The following is a 21,780-nucleotide window of genomic DNA, read 5'->3' as shown; positions in this document are numbered from 1 at the left end:
TGTGCATTGTTATTTAGGTTCAGCCACTTTGACTAAACCCTTCTTTGGGGGAAAAAGTCCATTTAAAAATTGACAACAGTGGTGGACTCAACAGTAAACATCTTCATAGCAGATATTTGTCTGTATTCTATAGCTTACAACAGTTTACCAATCAAGCATTTTATTTTAAAACATATTTATGAAGTATTAGCCACAATTTTTGAATTCTGATGCTCTTTTCAACACCAGTGGACAACTGAAACATACGGTAGAAAATGCTGTATTTCATTTTATTATGTTTCTTTTGGTGGGGGGAGTTGGTGTTCCATTGCAGCAAAGACGAGGCCCAGAGTAGCTGCTTGAATGCGCCTTAGTTGGGTCTGCATCTTCTGGTTCTTGCAATTGAATCCTAATGAATTTGTCTCCAGCACAAGGCAAAAACCCGATTTCAGTAATTTCAAAAAGTTGGAGCTGAAGCAGAATTCATTTAAATAAGCTTCATTGCTGTGTAAACAGAATGTATGAACTTCCAGTTTTAAACTGTATTTGAGCATTTTTTAATTGCTGTATTTGCACTTTAAAATCCAAAAAAAGTTATACTGAGGTTGCTGTAGTTCTATTATAGGTCAAAATTAAATCTTTATTTCATTCCTGATGTAGAAATGCATACTTAAACTAAAAGACCAGCTCCCAGTCACCAGCAGCATGTATTTTTTTTTGTTGGAGGTTGTTGTTTTTATTGTCTAGTCCCATTTTGAGGCATAGTGCTTTGTCAGCATTGATAATAGCAGACTAAAAATGACTTCTACCCCCTCTGTTTAAGTGCAGGGTTCGAAGCTTATCAAGTTGATTGGACAGCAGAAGATTGAAGTTGAGATGTGGTGAAGGGTTGCCAGAGGTACTGGAGATTGGATTCCACATTCAATGTGTTGCAGTATGTAATGAAAAGGGGACAAGCACTGAAACACTGGGCCAGGAATAGGCCATTCAGACCTTCAAGCCTGGTCTGCCACATGGTTAGATCATGCCTGAGCTACACATTAATTCCAGATGATATGAAATTTGGTGTTGTGAACAGTGAGGAAGGTTGCCTCGGGCTGCTGCATGATGTAGACCAGCTGGAAAGTAGGGTGGAGCAATGGCAAATGGAATTTAATCCTGACAAGTGCAAGGTGCTGAGCTTTGAGAGGGCAAACAAGGGTAGGTCATACACAGTAAATGGTAGAACCCGAGGGAGTGTTGATGAACAGATGGGCCTTGGTGTACAAAAAGTGGCAGCACAGGTGGATAAGGTGGTGAAGAAGGCATATTGGATGCTTGCCTTCATTGAGTGTGGCATGGAATGCAAGAGCTGGGACATCATGTTACAACTTTATAAAACATTGGTTAGGTCAAGCCTGGTGTATTGTGTGCAGATCTGGTCACTTCAGTATAGGAGAGATGTGATTGTGCTGTAGAGGTTGCAGAGGAGATTCACCAGAATGTTGCCTGGATTAGAGCATATCTGTTACAAGGAGAGACTAGATAGAGTGGATTTCTCTTTCCCAGCAGAGGAAGTTGCTGAGGAAAAAGAAACCCAACCTATCCAGGTTTAAGATGAGAGGTAGGAGGTTTAGAAGGGATCTCGGGGTGAATTTTTTTCCAGAGTGGTTGGGGTCTGGAATGTGTTGCCTGAAGAGGTGGTGGAGACGGACACTCTCGTGACATTTAAGAAGCATCTAGTACTTGAATTGCCAAGGCATAGAAAGCTATGGACCTGATGTGGATAAATGGGATTAGTGTTGATAGGTACAGCAGATGGAGTGAAAAAAATGGGCCAAAGGCCCTCTTTGTGTTGCATGACTCTGACTCCATTTACCCACGTCTGTGTCTTTTTGTATTAATACTCTTACCAGATTCCTTTGCATCCTGTGGGAATTCTTGTGGATTGGTAGAGGAGCAGTTGTGAATTGAAGCTGTTGCTGCAGCTGCACTGGGCACCATTGGATAGGTTAGGTTGGAAACTCGCAGTAAAATCCACATAACTAGATAGGAGGAAGACATTGGAACAGGATAACGTGGTCAACAGAGTGAAAGCTGCTAACAGAATTAGGTAGACCTGGATAACAGTGCATCTGGGCACAGATAAAGATGATGTTACTTGCAACTTTGGTTTTAGCGACATTGGAGCTTGACGATAGAAACCTGATTCAAATATGGAGTTGCAGGAATATTGGGTAGAAGGTGGCAATGTGTTCAGAGATTTTGAAGAGAAATGCCATTTTGTAATGGGCAATAATTTGCAAGAGCAAAGAACTTTGAGTGGGTTTTGGAAATGTGGGACAATTATGACAGTTTTTTTAAACTAAAACAAAATGTTGCCAATTGAGTATATTGCATTCAGTGCTCATGATTCCTTTGTATTGGAGAAACAACAGAGTGGTGGCAATTTTACAGAATACCTTGGTTCAGTCTGTAAGGGTAACCATGGGCTTCTGGTCACCTGTCACTCAATGCTTCATCCTACTGTCTTTGGCCTCCTCCTTTATTCCAACAAAGCCCAGTATAAGTTCAGCACAGCACCTCGTCTTGCATCTTGGATGTTGCAGCCCTTGGGACTCCACGTTGGTTATCTGAAATTGTTGAATTCAGTCTTTGTGTCTGTGTGTGAGAGAGAACTGGCCACTTCTGACACAAGATCATCCAAATGTATCATAAACTCAGTTTTTCTCTCTCAGATGCTGCCTGAGCTACTGAATATCCCTATAAGTTTTTTATTCCAGATAGCTGGCATCGGCAGTCTTTTGCTTTTCAGATGGGTTTCTTCCTTCAGACTGCGGAATGAGTGAAGATTTCTGATGTGTTCCTGAATAAGACGTGATAAGTACATTAAAGTAGCCAATGGAAAGAAGATTTCTCTGATGCATTCAGACATCGATCAAAAGGCAACACTGGTGACTGCTAGGGACAATAAAGAAGATTGTACATGATAAGGTAACTTTTTCGTGAATGCTTGCACTGCTGCCTTTGACACTTGAATTTATTGGATGAAAAGACCAATTTAAAAATAGAAAGATCCTAAAATAAAGTGACACATACCTTTTTATTCCAAGTGTCTTATATGTGGAAAAGTTTTGTTCCAAACTGACTGGGCAAATATCATTTTTATTATCACAGATACATCATGTATTTTTGGGTGTAATGCACTGAGGAAACTTGGTGTAGTGGATGCTGGTAGGCCCCAGTGAGCCAGTGCCATGCCTATTGTGTCATAGACAAACCTTAGCATTTGCTTTTACTTTCACTTTTATTAGTTCTCATCTTTGTGAGTACGCAGCTTAACATTGCCCAGTAGCTCCAGCCAAAAACACTTAAATATGGTGGCTTGGAAAAGACATTAGCTGCCATTACTAGCAATTTCTTTTGTTGTGCATGTGTGTGGAGGGAGGGGTGTGGGGTTCGTATATTTGACGATTTTGAGCAGAATTCAGGGTTATTAGCTTTTGTAAAGGTTTTTCAAGTCTCTTAGTTTAGTTGCACACTTGCTGCTGTTCTAAGCCATTCAGTCCAGCTGCTCTGTTCCAGTTTTTATGCTCCACATGAGCCTCCTCAAATCTTAACTAAAAGGGCCTTCTATTCTTTTCCCCCTTGTGCTTATCTGCTTCTCTATAAATCAAGCTGAGCAATTCGTAGCATGGAAACTGCCTCTTCAGTTGACCATCACCTATTTGCACTAATGCTATACACTAATCCCATTTTATTCTCCCCAAATTTCCATCAACTCCTCCCAGATTCATCACTCTCTACACTAGGGGCAATTGGCAGTAGCCAAGTAACCTACCAACCCTCGCATCTGGGAGAAACCAGTGCACCCGAAGGAATCCCACACAATCACCAGGAGAATGTGCAAACTCCACACAGACTCAAGCAGAGGTCAGGGCTGAATCCCAGTTACTGGAGCTGTGAGGCAGCATCTCTCCCAGCTGCCCAAATTGTTAATGAGTTTCCCATTCAAACTACTCATGGTGTAAAGAGGTTTCCTGAATTCCACATTAGAAGTATCAGTGACAATCATCCTGCCCTGTTTTGGTCTTGTCCACAAATGGATAAGTGATTGCTTTATCATATTTTTAAAATATCTCTACCAGATTACCCCTTAGCCTTCATTTGCATGGAGATTAAAAGCCCTTCATGTTCAAAAGTTGCTCATGAGTATAGTCTCTCGATTATGCATTCACCCATGTGAATCTGACTGGAAGGTAACATCCATCATCGGGAACCCCCACCATCCAGGCCATGCCCTCTTGATGCTGCCATCAGGCAAGAGGCAGAGGATCCTGAAGACCCACTGCTAAAGGTTCAACAACAGCTTCATCCCCACTACCATTAGGTTCTTGAACCAACCTGAGAAACCGGAACACACAGATCTCCTCCCTCTCTCTCCTCTCCCTCTCCCTCTCCCTCTCCCTCTCCCTCTCCCTCTCCCTCTCCTCTCCCTCTCCCTCTCCCTCTCCCTCTCCCTCTCCCTCTCCCTCTCCCTCTCCCTCTCCCTCTCCCTCTCCCTCTCCCTCTCCCTCTCCCTCTCCCTCTCCCTCTCCCTCTCCCTCTCCCTCTCCCTCTCCCTCTCCCTCTCCCTCTCCCTCTCCCTCTCCCTCTCCCTCTCCCTCTCCCTCTCCCTCTCCCTCTCCCTCCCTCTCCCTCTCTCCTCTCCCTCTCCCTCTCCCTCTCCCTCTCCCATGTTGTCATGTACTGTAGGTTATGTAACCTTTATGCTAACTTGTGTTTCAAATGTACTCTGCTGCTGCTGCAAAAAGCTAATTTTCATGGCATTTTTAACCTTGTATGTATGCCTATGACAATAAACTTAATCTTTTATGCACCTTCCCTGGCTCAGCTTATAACACTGAGACCAGAATGATTCATTGTACTGGAAATGTAGTCTCAAGGTTCCAATCAAATCTGCCACAGTATTTCTGTTCTACAATTCTATTTTCTCCTTAGGCAGAGTAAAAATTATCACCATTTCTTTTGTATCTCTGCCATTGGATCCCTTGTTTGTCCACCACGCACAAACCATAATTTTCCATGCATCCTTATTCTTCCTGCCAAAATGCACAATCACACATTGATCTGTATTGAAATTACTTTGTTATTTACGTTCCATTCTGCAAGCTTATTAATGCTGCTTTGTGATTTGATAGAGTTGTATTTGGCAATAACTACCCCACCAATTTGATAGAATCTTCAGATCTTGAATTTATATTTATGATTCCTGAGCACAAATCAATTTTTCTGAACAGCTGCGGTCCAAGCACCAGTCATAGTGAAATATCACTTGCAATCTTCTGTGATCTGAGTCACTATCCTCAAGTCTAATCTCTTATCTCTTTACTGTTTGTGACCAGCTTGTTATCCTTCTTCCTGATAGTCATTAGTTCACTAATCTTACTAGTTTCTAAAAAAAAAATCCTGATGCAATGCACATCTTATCCACATATCTGCTCTTATTGTTATTTAAGGAATTGCCTTTTTGAAATTGGTGCTAACTTTATAATTTCAGTTTCTAGGTGTAATTCATACTTGGGAGTAATTGTTGTTTTTCCAAATGCCGAAGTTAAGTTGTGCATCTCCATTATGTATGTGACAATGCTTCTGATAACTCTTCCCTATGTTTTAATATGCATTGATGCAATTGATTCAAAGCAAGGGTTTCATCTTGTCCCATTTTAATTGGTTCAACAGTTAATTCCTCCACCCTTCCCTCTCAAATGGTCACTTCTCATGTCGCAACCATCTTGTCTGTGTCCCTTTTGTTAGCTGTTGTCTTACCTGAACCTAGAGATTATGGGTTCAAATCTCACTCCAGCGACCTAAACTATGCCAGTGAAGCAAATAAAAATGCACCACACTGTTTGATTTGCCATCTTTTGGAGGAAAGATTAAACCGTGGCACTGTTGCCTGTTGAGGGATCACTTGACACTGTATTGGAGAAGAGCAGAAGTGTTATCCCAAGTGCATTCCAGCCAATTTGTACCCCTCAATCAACTTTTAAAAAGAAAAGCAGCTGGGCAGGTCCCTTTATTGCGATTTGTGGTATGCAGATTGGATGCAATGTTCCCTATATTTCACCAGTGTCTAAACTCCATTGGCTGAGAGATTACCTGAGGCTATGGAAAATGTGATATCATATCACTTTTATAACAGTCCATTTCCTTTGAATTAAACCGAGGCAACTGTCTGCATTGTTGAACACTGATCTGAAAGGAAATCCTAGCCCTGAGATTGAAATAGAATTCACACCATTAACTCAAAAGATGTACTATTTATAATGGCCTAAATTTTGAGAACTGGTCTTAAGTATGGTTGAATGGAAATATCTTTCATTGCACCATGCAAACATTTGGTAATTAAAATATAGGCAATGTGTTCAATTTTTAAAAAAAAATCTAAAATTTATATCTAACAAAAGTTGGAGACTGAAAGAAAATATTGACAGGCTTATTAAGTGGAGAAAATAGTTGCAGATGGACTTCAAGTTTGGTCAAGCAGTTGGAGAGAGAAAATGAGACTGTAGACGATGATATCCAGAAGTGTAGAGAAAGTGATCTTGGAGTGCATATTCACAGATACCCACCAACAGATGTTGGTTAGGAAGGCATAAAGGATATTTTGTTTCTTGCTGAGACATAGATTATAAGAACAGGATGATCATAATTCCTTCTGCCTACTGCCCACAAAATGACCCCATTGCCCCGGGACTCCACACCTCCCTTTGCAACTGGATTCTTGACTACCTGACTAACAGACCGCAATCAGTAAGGATAGGCCGTAACACCTCTGCCACAATTATTCTCAACACTGGTGCCCCACAAAACTGCATCCTCAGTCCCCTACTCTATGCATTATACTCTCACGATTGTGTGGCCAGATTCTGCTGTAACTCCATCCACAAATTTGCAAATGATACCACCGTAGTGGGCCGTATCTCAAATAATGATGAGTCTGAGTACAAGAAGGAGATAGTCTAGTGATGTGGTTTCATGCAACAACTTTTCCTTCAATGTCAGCAAAACAAAAGAGCTGGTCATAGACTTCAGGAAGTGGGGGGCGGTGCACATGCTTCTGTCTGCATCAATGGTGCTGAGGTCGAGAGGATTGAGAGCTTCAAATTCCTAGGTGTGAACGTCACCAATAACCTGGCCTGGTCCATCCATGTAGATGCTCCGGCCGAGAAAGCTCACCAGTGCCTCTACTTAGGAGGCTAAAGAAATTTGGCATGTCCCCGTCAACCCTCACCAATCTTTATTGATGCACCATAAAAAGCATACTATCTAGATGCATCACTGCTTGGTATGGTAACTGCTCTGCCTGTGACTGCAAGCAGTCTACAGAGTTGTGGACACAGCTCAGCGTTTCATGGAAACCAGCCTCCCCTCCATGGACTTTGTCTATACTTCTCGCTACCTCGGTAAAGCAGCCAGCATAATCAAAGACCCACCCACCCTGGACGTTCTCTCTTCTCCCCTCTCTGGGTAGAAGATACAAATGCCTGAAGGCACGTACCACCAGGCTCAAAGACAACTTCCATCCCACTATCGCACAAGGGAACTATTGAATGGTTCCCTAGTGCGATAAGATGGACTCTTCACCTCACAATCAACCTCTTTATGACCTTGACATCGTCTACCTACGCCACACTTTCTCTGTAGCTGTGACACTTTATTCTGTATTTTACCTGGTAATACCTCAGTGCACTGTGTAATGAATTGATCTGTATGAACAGTATGCAAGACAAGTTTTTCACGGTACCTCGGTACATGTGACAATAATAAACCAATTCCCCTCTTGTTTCCATCCACTTATTACCCACAAAATTCCCTCTCCTATCTGCCCTTCGTTTCTCCCCTAATGGTTCCTATTAAAGTACGGTAGCGTAGTGGTTAGCACAACGCTATTACAGCGCCAGCGATCGGGGTTCGATTCCCATCGCTGTCTGTAAGGAGTTTGTACGTTCTCCTGTCTGTGTGGGTTTCCTCCAGGTGCTCGGGTTTCCTCCCACATTGCAAAGACGTACGGGTAGGTTAATTTGGGTTTAAAATGGGCGGCGCGGACTCATTGGGCCGGAAGGGCCTGTTACCACGCTGTAAATAAAATTAATAAAAAAAAAATCTTCCTCACTTATCAGATTCCAGCACTGGTACCCCTCGTGTCCCTGCTTATCACCTTCTAGCCTCTCTCTCCACCTTTGCCCTTCCCTCACACTGGCTCCATCTACCTTTTTTGCTTCCATCTATCACTCACCTGCCTTTATCTCTCAACTCCACCCCTTCCCTCCCCACCTGGCTCCATCTGCCTGTCATCCTTCACCCCTCCTTGGTCTACCTGTCACCTACTGGCCCCTGGTTCACCCTTCCCTCTCTCCTCTTTGTACTTTCTTCCTTTGATATTCCTTTCCACTCGGTCCTGATATAGGGTCTTGATGTCTTTCCCTCTTCCCCCCCCCCACCCCGTTCCCCACAGATGCTTGACCTGATGAGTTCCTCCAGTAGTTTGTTCTTTTGTTCCAGGTTCCAGCATCTGCAGTGTCGTGCATCTCCGTGTAAAATGTTAGTCAGGTGTCAGTAACAGTACTGTTTTGGTTTCTACACCACAGGATGGTTGTGATGGCAGTAGAAAGAGTGCAAAGGAGATTTATTTGTGTGCTTTCAGGGCTGAAGGAGTTTGACAGTTGGGACAATTGGCATTGCAGGGGTTCTTACTGGAGGCTGAGGAAAAATTTAATTGAGATGTTTAAAGTTAGTTGAGGATTGAAAAGGATGAATACGAAGGACCTCATTCTCAAAGTAGATAAGTCAACAATTAAGGCGCACAGATTTGTGATTAGTATAAAGTTTAGAGGAAAGCTGGGTGTTTTTTTTTCTCACCCAGTGTGTATGATAGGTTCTCGGCAGATCCTTCATCACATTTAAAAACAGTGGATTAGAACCTGATATGTTGTAACCTGTAAGGCAATATGCTGAGAGCTGGAGAATGGAATTATTTTCATTGGGGGTTTTTTGGGCCAAACAAGGTCCTCCTTCAGTGCTTACCTTGCTGTAATTGCAGAAGTTAAATGGAATTGCAAATAAAATGCTAAGCCTTGAGAAAATGAGAACAGCATTGAGAAGTGTTGAATAAAAATTTTGAACCAATGGTGGATTGAGGTTAGTGAAAAAACAGGGTATGCCAGAATGGGCCAAGCTTTTGTCAAAGAACTTAATGCCAGAGAAGCAAGTTGAAGACAAGTCAGAGAGGAATTGATAGTCTTTGATCCATCATTGAACTCCTCATCCCTAGATGGAATCATAACAAAACTGAAGAAGAAATGACATGTCTTACTACCTTGGTTATTTATTGTATTGCTTTTACTTTTTGTATTCAACTTTTCAAATTGAATACAGTGTGATTTGGTTTCAGTAAATTACAGTAGTTAATGGAAACTCTCGGTGTAGACTTTACCACAAACCATACAAATGGCTGGAAGTTTGAACTTAAGATAATTTCATTTTTTGCATTTATTTTTTAAATTTGCTTTTTAATTTTATATGTAAGTATTTATTGAAACAGTGGACTACGAGTACAGCTGCAAAGAGAGCCTGGGTTTTTTGTTTGGCATTGAATAATGACTTTAGAAAATTATGTCATGCTACAAGAGACAACTACTCAGTTTTAAGGAATATCGCTGCATATGGAAACAGTTAAATTCTCTTGCTAATGGTTACAGTCTGATAAAATGAGATACTTGGATTATAGAGGTGGATAAATTTGTGCAATGTCTTTGTCCTTTTCCTTGTGCAGGGGTACCAATCATGTTTCCCATAAATCTTCTTAATTGAGAAAGACTTTGTTCATGTGCTTATAAATACATAATGGAGCAATTAATAGCAAGAGAAACCAATAATTTCCTCCTGCTGTCCCTCTCCCTAAGATGTTTTTTTAAAAAAAATTTTTCATCATCTGCTCTAATATTTGAGAATCATCTTCTGAAATGTCATCATGTTTCACTGCATTAAGGGTGCTATGTAAATGTTTAATGAGGTCTACAGGTTGTGGGATTCACTGCTAGGCTTAGTACTTGAGAAAGGTTGGATCTGAAATGGTGAACTGGTTTGGAAGGAGGATCTAAGGTGAGCTGGCCAATTGGATACAAAATCAGAAGGTGGTAGTGGAGGGTTGTTCTTCAGATTGGAGGCCTGTGACCAGTGTAGGGATTGGTGCTGGGTCTCCTGTCATTTGTCATATATAACTAGAGGGCATAGCTTTAAGGTGAGGGGGGAAAGATTTAAAGGGAACCTGGGGGCAGGTTTTTCCACACATAGAATGGTGGGTATATGGACCGAACTGCCAGTGGAAGTGGTTGAAAGCGGGTACAATTACAAACATTCAAAAGACATTTGGATGGGTTCATAGAACAGGTTCAAAGGGATATAGGTCTAATGAAGGCAAATGGGACTGGACGATTCAGGAACAACTTCTTTCCCCTCCACCATCAGATCTCTGAACAGTCCATGAACACTACCTCGTTAGTCCTTGGTTGCACTGTTTATTTATTTTTGTAACTTAATGTAATTTTTATGTCTTGCATTGTATTGCTGCCACAAAACAACAAATTTCACGACATATGTCAGTGATAATAAAACTGATTCTGACTAGCTTGGGAAGGCACCTTGGTCAGTGTGGATGAGTTGGGCTGAAGTGCCCATTTCTGTGACATCCTACGCTTGCAGAACTGAGAAAGTTGCAAGGATATTGAAAGCATTGATAGTGATCTTTCAAAATTTCTTGTGTTTTGGAATTATGCCAGTATATTTGAAGACAGCAAATCTAACCCACGTTCAAAAAGGGAATGACAGAGAAAATGGGGAATCTCAAGTAATTTTGTTGGATGAATACTCAATGTTTTTGAGGCAGGATAATGGGGCAATTTTTAAAAAATAATTTGACAATCATTGTCTTATGAAAAAAAATATGCTTGATAAACCTAAGAATAGTTTTTTAGCATACAACTAGTAAGATAGGTAAAATGAAACCAGTAAATGTAAGATGTATTTATTTCCAAAAGTTATTCAGCAAAGTGTTACCCTGGAGCCCTTATTTGGGCTTCTACAAATATTTCAATATTTCAAAGTAGATGGATGATTAGTTAAGAGATGGAAAACTGCAAGAATGAATGAATTATGTTTGGGTTGACAAGTTACTATGAGTGGGGTGCCATGGGCTGGGGTTGTGCATATTATCCATTTGTATTAGCTTAGATTTAGCATTGTAATGCTAAAACTGTTAGCTTTCACCTTGCAAATAACATCAGATTTTGGCATTTCTATGAATGTAGAGTTGGTAAGGGAGAAAAACAAAGCTACTCTTGGTGATTCAGCACTCCTCCACAGGTTTTGCTGCTTTGTAGCCTTCGCCATTTTAATTAAGGGAAACCAGTGATCTGTTGAGAAGTATTTATGAATCACTCTTGGCATAAAATAATGTGAAAATAAAATGCTTTTTGCCAATGGTTAAATTTTTTAGTGGCAAACTCGTTCACGATAACTACTTGACCAACTCTCTAGAGAGAGAGAAAAACCCTGATTTCTACTTGTGTGAATGGATCATATTTCCTTTGGCTAAATAATTCTAAATGTAATGATTCTTTTAACTATTATCAAATGGTTTAGGAAATTTCAGCTTCTGCTTTGGTGTTGCGTATGTGTTCCCATCTTTTAGTGGACGACGATGTGTTTAAAAGATTGGTTTAAATTTTGATATCCCCTCTCCCTGCCCCCAGTTTGCTGTTTGCCAGAATTCTCCAATGTGATAGGCTCATGTGCCAATTCGATAATATCACTTGACTGGATGCTAGGAATCTTCTTCCTAAAATTATGTCTGAGCACAACTGAAATTTGGAAAGGAATGCTCACCACAGAGAGCGTAAGTACTGGAAGTCACATACAGCACATTTTATTTCCAGTCCACTTCCTTTGACAAATCTGATAGTTTTAAGGTTGCTTCTGCTGCTGTCAGATTTTAACTTCAGTATATTTTAAAACTGACTTCAGCTGCTATATATACTCATGTGGGATCTGGGTGCTACTCCCAAGAGTCATTAGATGAGGCTTCCAGATTACAAGTCCAGCATTAGAATCACTACATATTCATAATTACTGACATGTATTGTAATTTTTTCTATCACTAATAGTAATACTGGAGCATCTTCCCCAACAGCACCAGATGAACTGCAATAGCTCAACACCAAATTCTCAAGATCAGTTGGCTTGGGGAAAATGCTGGCCTTGCCAGAAACCCACATTTGATAACTTAACTCAAAATAAATGGGGTTTTTAAGATGGAGAATTGATCGTCTGTCTCTACAGTAGGCATGGCAAACCTAAGTACTGATTTAGAGATTATTTTGGTGATGTTGATTAAATGGCGCCGAAACCCAGGTTTTTTTGCTGTTTTGTGCATTCTCGCTTGTTCCTTCTCCTGATTTATGCTAGGGTACTATTCCAAGCTTGGGACATGGACCAAATGGTAATTCTTTCTCTGATGACATGCACTTCGTCATTGGGTACATAACATGTAGGCTCGTACCATTCTTCCACAAGTGGATTGGTGCATCGCTTCTAGTGGAATTATTAGATGGAGTTAGAAATGAGAACATTGGCTTAAAAATTGGTCTGTGCAACATGGTCTATCAAGATATGGCAGAATGTGTACCATCCCCAGATTGGGCACTGTCAAACAGAACATCCTTAGCATGCTTATGCAAGAAAATTCTCTAATACCTGTGTCGGCTTGGTGTCCTCTTCCAAACTGTTTTGACCTTGGTCAGATAGCATAATTATGATCTCTGGCCCTGACCCCAGCAATCTCTGACCTTTCCAACTCCAACACCAGCCTCCACTTGTTGCTGGTACCACAATCCTAGTTTCATGGGTATATTACTCTCTGCCACCAACTCAGTCCCTGGCATCAACCTCTGCCATCCCTGACATGGAGTTGCAACTCTGGCCCTGGCCTTCAAAATCACATATCAGGCTTCATGCATCTGGCTCAACGTTGCCACACTCCATGCTCTTGACCTCCAGATTCTCTCGCTGGAATCTCAGAGAGACCTGATTTTAGCAGTGACTTTGCTAGTGACAGCTCTCTTATAATGAGGCCCAAGGAACTGTGGGCTTTGTTCATTTGTAATTATTCAAAATTACACATCTGAATTTGTAGGTCAATGGCAAGAGATTAAACTTGGCCTCTTTCTGATACAAAGATGTTAAGAGTATTTTATTTTTAATTAGGATGATGCTTACAGATTTGTGCTTGTTTATTTCACTCTATGCTAAGTATTTGGAGTAGATTGCTGACATTTGTTAATAATTGATTATATAACCTAGAAGTAAAGAAAGGCATGTTTATTTAACACCATTAATAACCCTGGAGTTCCACAAATGCTCTATAGGCAGTAATATGTTCTTGATATGTGTTCACAGTTGTCATCATTCTTTTTCTTCGGTAGTCTTTCAGCATCAAGGGTGATTTGCTTCTGCTTTAGTGCCTGATGAGTCCTAGATGGGACTCTGCCATGTATACTTTATGAGGAGGGTTGGTAGATATTTTGGGAGTTGGAAGGATTCTTTAGCCATTTATGCCAGGCTTCTTCATGATCACGACTTGAGGTTCTCAGTGCCATTCTGATAATTCTCCATTTTGAGCAGACTTTGGTCAGGGATTTTCCCAGACAGGTGAGCATGTTGCACTTTTCAAGCTGGCTTTGAGTACATGCTTGAATCATTTCTTCTATCCACGTGGTAATCTCTTGCAGTGATGGAGCTCAAAGCCGAGTGCATGTGTCAGGAGTCCAGTGTCAGGGATGTGAACAGTGTGGCCTGCTCACACTGACCATAACTAAGGTTTCAGTACTGGGGATATCAGCCTGGGAGATGATATTGTCAATGGTTTAGGAGGATTTTGGGCAGATGAAGTTAGTGGTACTTCGCCAGTGCTTTGAACACCTGCTGTAGATAGTCCTTGTCTTAGATGTAGGAAACTTGGCAGTCAGTTTGTATGTGGTAAATTCCCTCAGGCAACAATGCGATTTTAAAAATCAAAGTGTGTTTCTCAGAAGGGATTTAACATATTGATGTGCTTGATCTGCAATTGCTCAGTTATTTGGTTAGTGTGTTCAGAGTATAGAAAATTAAGAACAGATCTTCTTGGCATTCTGTTGGTCACTTTGGAGCCTGATTGCTCTTACTTTTTTATGCTTAATGGGAAGGGGATGCCTGTGAAGAGACCAAGGGATGAAAATCAACTTTTGTAGTGTAAAGCAGGTGTTAAACATTGCACAGCCCACCTGATTTACCTTTCCATTGTCCTTCAAATTGACCTTGGTGGAAGGGAAATCAGAGAGAATTTGAACAGATACTGATTTGGTATCCCATTTTACACCCCTGCTGAACTTAAATTTTACCTTCCTCTTTAAATGTTTCCTCTCCAATTATTCCCCTCCCCTTTATTCCTCTGCTGATGGTGTTTACTTCATAACAAAGTACAGTTCCATAAATACACTCTCCAAATTATTTTTATTAATCTGCATGCTATAGATCACAGACTAATCACTCACATGGTCATCACAGCCAGGGCTGAATCTGGCCTCATCTAACATATGGCAGGCAGTTCCTTCCAGAAAAGATTGCTAGTTGGTGGATGGCAAATACAAGCAAAATTGCAAGAGATTCAGTGCTCTTGTTCACTGATATTGACTAGTTGATTTTTGAAGCTACCTTTTAAATTATTTTAAGTATTTCTGGACTGGTTTCAGTCAGTTGTTTGCACCTAGTTGGTTCAAGTTATTATCTTTTTTTTTGTAGCTTTTCATGGGAGATTTCATGGCTTCTGGGTGGAATGGGAGTTTACATCTTTGTTGTCTTAGGCATGGATGACCTGCTTCCACTCCAGTTGCAAGCAGTGGAAGATGTCTTATTTGTAAATTTGTGGTGACCATTGCACACCAGCTAACACAAGGTCTTTGCGAAGTGAGGTGCTGGTCCAATGGCAGAAGCCCAGATGAATGGAAACCAAATTCTCCTGTGTGGACTTGGTGTTGCATGCGTGCACACACTACAAAGAAACGCGTGCACACATACACACAAAATGCTGCCCACATCATTTTCCTCAGATCCTTTCCTTTGCACCAGACCCCAAACACTTCTTTCCTTCAGTCCTTTCTCCCTCAATTTCTCTACTCGGACTCTTGATGTTAGTGATGTTGTGTGCAACAGTTCTTTCTCTGCATTTTTAAAAAATTTGTTTTTATTCACAAAGGATTACCTTACCTACAGGATGGAATTTGGGTCCTTTCTGACCTACATGAATATGGAATTCTGTGGATAAACTCTGACTGCGATTGAAAAATGGTTTCAAAATCAACTTAAAGATAACAATATCTATTTCCAACGTTGTCGATGAAGTGGAAGGGTGGGATGGATGTCTGGGGTCACAGCAAACTGTACTTGCTACAGCAAAATCAATTTAATTCACAAAATAGTCTGTTTAAAGAGTAGAGGAAACAACATGATATAAATAACATTACAGAAATGAGCAGAGTAATTTTGACAGGAAAATACTGTTAAGTAGAAGATCGTTAGAGATAAATGATGTGCATAAAATCAATCTTACACATTTTGTGTAATGTGTCCATCATGCTTGATTGATAACTACCTATTTGTCCTCTTTTAGTGACATTGTTACCACAGGAACTATTTAAATATGTTTGGGGTGGGAGAATTTCCACACAATATTATCAATCACCTTTGGTAAACTTTTCCAAAGTTGGCAGAAAACAGCTGCTTTTTCCTTATCTGTCGGGGTTCTTCCTGTCTCTGGGAGAATTTCAAGCTAAATCCCTGTGGGAATTCCAGTCTGTTATCAAGATTCCATTTGAAAAAAGAACCTACATTTCTATTGTGTGTTTGAGACATGTTGATGTTGTGAAAGTATGGCCTTCGAGCTAACTTTTGAAATGCAGTTACTGTTTTGGTTTAAATTTTCCATAACTCTCATAATATGCAGTTTTGGGTAGGGCAATACTGATTAAGATACTGGACAAGGAATCCAGAGAGCTGTACTAATAATTTGGAGGCCTGAATTTAAATTCCACCATAACAACTAAGGCAGTTAATTGATTAAAAATCAAAATCAGAGATGCCAAAGGTTGGCACTTTTTATGAGTGAGATTGAAAGTCGAAGAGTGAGACTTTGATATCTTTTATCTGTGATGACATTTAATATTCCAGGTTTTTAATCCAACCAGTACTGAAAAGCTTGTTTGAAAATTTACTTTGCAAACAATTACTTGTAGATGCCATAATTAACACTAAAGTCTAAGGCATGTTAGCATATTACATGCAATGCAAATCAGTAGATTTTAACAAAAGACAATTAATCAGTGGCTGGAGAGCCCCAAAGATCAGAGTTAATAATCCATTGGTTTAAGCACATAGTCACTGGACAGAACAAAAGAAATAATAAAAAATTTACTGGAAATATTTTAAACAGTTTAAGGATGTGAATTAAGCTAGAGAGGGTGCAGAAAAGGTTCACGAGGATGTTGCTGGGACTGGAGGGCTTGAGTTGCAAGGAGAGACTGGATATGCTTGGACTGCTTTCTGTGGAGTGAAGGAGGCTGAGGGGTGACCTTGCAGAGGTTTATCAAATCATGAGGGTTATAGATATGGTGAATGCTCCATCTTTTCCACAGGGTAGGGGAGTCTTGAACCAGAGGGCATAGCTTTAAGGTGAGAGGGGTAAGATTTAAAGGAGATCTGAGAGGGTATATGGACTATAAAATCCAATTTAGTTAGTATGTTGCAGCACCTGTTATTTATACCAGTGTCTAAATCTGGAGATGGACCTAGGTCAGGACTTGGGGCCCAGATGATCAGACCAGGCCTTGCAAGGTCCCTGGACCGAGATGAAAAACACAATGATGCTGGATTCCAGCATCTGCAGTCCTTAGTTTCCCAGGTCCCAGGCACAGGTGGGTCCCACATCATGCCTTATCCTGATTGTCTGACCTCCACATTATTCTTCCTTGTCTCGATGCAATTCTGCTGGATAACATTGCTGGCCACTCCTTTTACGCAGCTTGTGTTGACCTGGGGACTCATGAACTGCTGGTAAACCCAAAGGAGTTTAAATCCCACTGAGCCCAAGAAGCAGGCTTCTCACCTGAAAATGGGTGCTCAGGCCTTGGATATCTCATGCTTCCTGATGCACAAGATAAACGAGGAATGTGTGGGATAGCATGCTATGGTCTCATAGGCAGTGAGTGACACTTGACGTAACTGGAAAATAAATCGAGAATGATGGTGACCCTGAAACTATTAGAGTGTTGCATAACACACAAAATGCTGGAGAAACTCAGCAGGTCAGGCAGCACTTATGGAGGGAAATGAACAGTCGACGTTTTGGGCCGAGACCCTTCATTAGGACTCAAAGTCCAAAATGCAAAGTCCCGATAAAGGGTATCGGCCTGAAATGTCGACTGTTCATTTCCCTGCATAGACGCTACCTGACGTGCTGAGTTCCTCCAGCACTTTGTATGTGTGTGGGTTGCTCCAGATTCCAGCATCTCGTGTCTCCGGGAGTGTTGCATAAACCCACTTTGTTCACACACACCCTCGTAGCGAAGGAAATCTGCTGTCCTTGCCTGATTTGACAATGTTTAACCATGAACAAGACGGGTGACTGAATTAGTCTGAAATGATCTAACGAGTGACTCAGTTCAAGGGCAATTGGGGACTGACAATAAATGCAGACTTTGCTAGGGATGCATAGAGCCCATATAAAAAAATCCATTATATTAAACGGTAAATGCAGGTTTAACTGTTATTAGATCAGCTAATGGTGCGTTATTTTCGCGCTCAGGACCCAGAGGGGTGAATGTGCCTGGGCAGTGCTGAGATGTGGCAATGCATTGAGACGAGGCGAGCCTGGCCACCTTACTTCCTGCTTTGCAAGCAAAGTTCTGACCCCGACATCCCGGCGGAGGGTTTTTTTCCCCCTTCCTCTCCGTGCTGCTGACGTTCAGTGAGACAAGTCCCCCGGGAGCTTCACTGCTCAGCTGGCAGAAACTTTGAATCAGAGTCGCTGACCTCGGGCGCCAGCCATTCCCATGTAGCGACCGAAAGGCAAACTTTGCGACGGGGCACTACATTCTCCTGAACATGGCCGCGTAGTGTTATCTGTTTACAGGATGCAACGCGCCCTACTGTAAAAGGCTAAAGTGTCGCGGCTGAGACAGGGGAGTCACCGAAGGGGAAACTTTTTGCAGAAAATTAAGTCATTTGCACCACGCAGAAATAAATTGGCAGCTCTCAGCTGGGCTCTTGTCACCTTTTTGTTGCATTGACGAGCGGGGCAAAGGGATTGCATGCGAGTGCAAAAGGTAGGTGAGAATTCGAGGCTATTTTTGGGTGATGGTAAAAGATGACTTTTTCTCGGGTTGGATTGTCTATTCCACCCCCCCCCCCCGCACGGCGTCGGTATGCAGCAGCGGGGAGAGGCCGTGCATGCATTTCGTGTTGAGTGGTTTGGAGTTGCATTGGGCCAGGGGGGTGGTGCACTTACCTGGCCGGGGTGCGAGGCTGTCCAACCTCCCTTGACATTGGCACCAGGCATCGCGGGGCTTCGCGCTGCGCTGCGGAGCCGGGCGTCGGGGGCTTGGCCAAGGAGCTGTTGCAACCTCAGGCACCGGTGCTGCTGCTCCTTTGCGCACATTTTTTTCCTACTGTGTGCAAGGCGCTTAGTGCGTGTTTGCAAAGGTTAGAAAGTTAGCGGAACCTCGCATGTTGGCACTCAAGAAAGTCATTTTCAAGGATAGTTGGAGGAAGTTGATTGCCTTCGCCCCCCTCCCTCCCCCCGCAATAACCTGCCTTTATAGAGCTTGTTGCAACACTGCAAGGAAGGGGCGGGGAGTTACAGGGTGTACAGTTCTCACTGGAGTTGAAAGCAGAAGTCGTCAGTCTTCTCCAAAAGCATTCTGTTGGGTTGTTTTCTGTGTCGGGACAAATTCTTTACAGGGAAATACGAATGACAGGTTCCTTAACTCTTGAGCAAAGCGCACATTCCAAGGGCAAGAAAGTCAGGTGAACTTGTTACTGCTCGTGTGAATCAAACGCCAGTTCAGTTGGTTTTTGGTGCATTCACGAAATTGCATCGATGTGAGATTCGTCTGGCAATAGTTGCACTTCTGGCTGAAGCCATCCTTTTGTGGAACCTTTCTGTGAGGAGAAACCTGTGGGCAATGCAAAGAGAAGAAAAAAAGGAAACTTCGGATTATTTTGATATGTGATCGCCTTCTGAGATTTCAGACTGGACGAGGTTTTGGCAAATGTACTGTTGATGACATTTTTGCAGGACTAAATTCTTTCATGCAGATGTCAAGGCAACCATCAACAATTCAAATCGGAATACAGTCAAATATTTTGCACAAGTTTGTAATGTTGGAGAATTTCTTTTTGGCTGAGAAACAGGTGGTGATAGAGTCGTAGAGAAATACAGTATGGAAGCAGGCTCTTCGGCCCAACAAGTTCATACCAACCATCAAACAGCCATTTTCATTAATCCTTCAGTAATCCCACTTTCATTCACCCCCCCATTCTCATCAACTCCCCCCCCCCCATCTCACCATTCACCTGCAGAGTAGGGGCAATTAACAGTGGCCGATTAACTGACCGACCTGCTCATCTTTGAGAGGAAACCCACACAGTCACAGAGAGACTGTGCAACTTCCACACAGATAGTTCTCGAGGTCAGGATTGAATCCGACTCTACTAGCTGCGCTACTGTGCCACCCTTAATCTACTAGATGTTTCCATGTTACACTTCATTGCAGATATGTGATTGGAAATTAATTTTGTTTTGGTTCCCATCTGCACATCCCCATGATTAGAAAATTGCTCTTTATCTGGCCCCATGAAATCCTTTTCACCATAGATTAGATCACTGAAACTCTAACTGGATCCCAATCTCTATATTTAAGGAGACACAAGTGACTGCAGATGCTGGCTGAGTCCTGATGCAGTGTTTCAGCCTGAAACATCAGCAATTTCTTTCCCCTCATAGATGCTGCTTGTCACTCCCTCTTTTCCCCCCCCCCACCCACCCCCCCCAGTTCCTACAGCAGATTGTTTGTTCTTCTGTTATTAAAGATCTTGTTTAATGTAGCACAATCTTGAACACTCATTTTCTCTTCAACATGTCCTCCAGGACCAACATATCCTCGATGGGGAGCCTGGAACTGAACATGGTATTTCAGTTGCAATCCAAGTGGATCTACACACAACTGTAAACCACCTCCGTCCCTTTATATTGCTGTGGGCAAGTTAGTTTGTGCTGCTGTCATTTGCCCTGCAGTTGTGTTAACTACAGGCTGGTATAAAGCTTTGGCAGTGTGGATAGCTCATGTTGTGAGAGGGGTTGGAGAAGATTTTGAGCACATGGATGCCTAATTGTCCATGAAGCTGTTGCTGAGTTCGGATAGTGAACATGTTCATACTGCTGTTGTGAATCCTATTTTGTAGATCCAGTGACAGTGTTTGAAGGCATCGTGACCTTTGCACACTTTGATGGTGTGTGACTTTGGAGGGGATGATATTTGTGCATCCCTACTGTCCTTGCCTTTCAGGGTAGTAGTTATAGGTTTGAGAGGTTTTGTTTATGGTCTTTGTGGCATCCTGGATTGCTATCCATGATTATAATATGTCACTTGTGCTGTTTTTTTAAAAAAAATTTGACTTGTGGGACTACTTGTATTCACAACAACAACAACACAGAAGGAGGCCATTTGGCACAATGGGTTTATGCCATCTCCAAGGGGAGCAATCTCATCAGTGCCATTCTTTCTCCTTATTTTCCTACACTGCTGCAACATAAATGCCTGTCAATTCCACTCCTCCCCCCCATCCCCCACCCTAATTCTTTTTTTTGCCGTTAACTTGCACCAAAGGGTAATTTACAGTAGCCAATTGATTGATGGGAAAGTTGTTTCAACTGGGGAGGAAACTGGAGCACCAGATGGTCATGGAGAGAATGTGCAAACTCTGCAAAGACAGCACTCGAGGCCTAGGTTGAACCTGGATCGCTGGAGCTGCGAGGCAGCAGCATGAACTGCAACACCACCTTTTTAATTAAGTGACTGACTTTAAATTACTGACTTTAAACCCTATGTACTTTTTGGTTTGTTTCATAAGAAAATATGAATGCCTTTCTGAAATTTGCGCAGTTTCTTGTGTTGAAGTATTCTTGCTCACTAACCCAGAAAACGTGGGGTCAGACCAGATTTCCTGAGCACGTGGGAATTCCTGTGGTTTTTGGGAGCTCTGCTTCTTTTCATCACTATTACATTAGCACACACGGTGCCAAGAAAGAATCTGCATTTATATTGTCCCTATCAGGCTCTAAATGTTTTGAAGCACTTTACACATCATTAATTATTTCATACTGTATTAATATTGGACATTGGTGTGTAATTTAAAGACCTATCATTACAGTATTAATAACCAGGGACAATGAGTTGTATACAGATCTGCTTTAGTAATAACTCTTCCTGGCTTGTGCTGAAATATGATGGTCAGGATTGGGAATGTTCATTGTGCTAATTGTCTTCCTATTTATTTGAAGTCCTGTTGATTTGCAATGGCACTTCAACATTTTTCTACTTTTAATCAGGTTGGGCTGGTACTCAATATTGATGATACTTATAATTTGGTTTGAATTCATTAGTTTACAGT

At 41.8% G+C, this 21,780-nt stretch overlaps 1 protein-coding gene across 11 annotated transcripts in view; it reads left to right on the top strand.

Annotated features, from left to right (window-relative positions):
• Positions 1-818: 818 nt before the first annotated feature.
• Positions 819-21,780, top strand: part of LOC127568539 (transcriptional-regulating factor 1-like) — a 202,234-nt gene continuing 181,272 nt past the window's right edge. For 8 of the 11 annotated variants that reach the window (XM_052012409.1, XM_052012411.1, XM_052012414.1 and 5 more), the window contains exon 1: positions 18,008-18,434. The gene's annotated coding sequence lies outside the window, so the exon portion shown is untranslated. Of the gene's footprint in view, positions 878-2,773; positions 2,953-18,007; positions 18,439-21,780 lie in introns of those variants that run through there. The other 3 variants (XM_052012413.1, XM_052012407.1, XM_052012408.1) reach the window with 2 other exon arrangements.

This window comes from Pristis pectinata, chromosome 3 (genome assembly GCF_009764475.1).
Source record: "Pristis pectinata isolate sPriPec2 chromosome 3, sPriPec2.1.pri, whole genome shotgun sequence".
Lineage (NCBI taxonomy): Eukaryota > Metazoa > Chordata > Chondrichthyes > Rhinopristiformes > Pristidae > Pristis > Pristis pectinata.
This window is presented reverse-complemented; position numbering and strand designations above follow the sequence as displayed.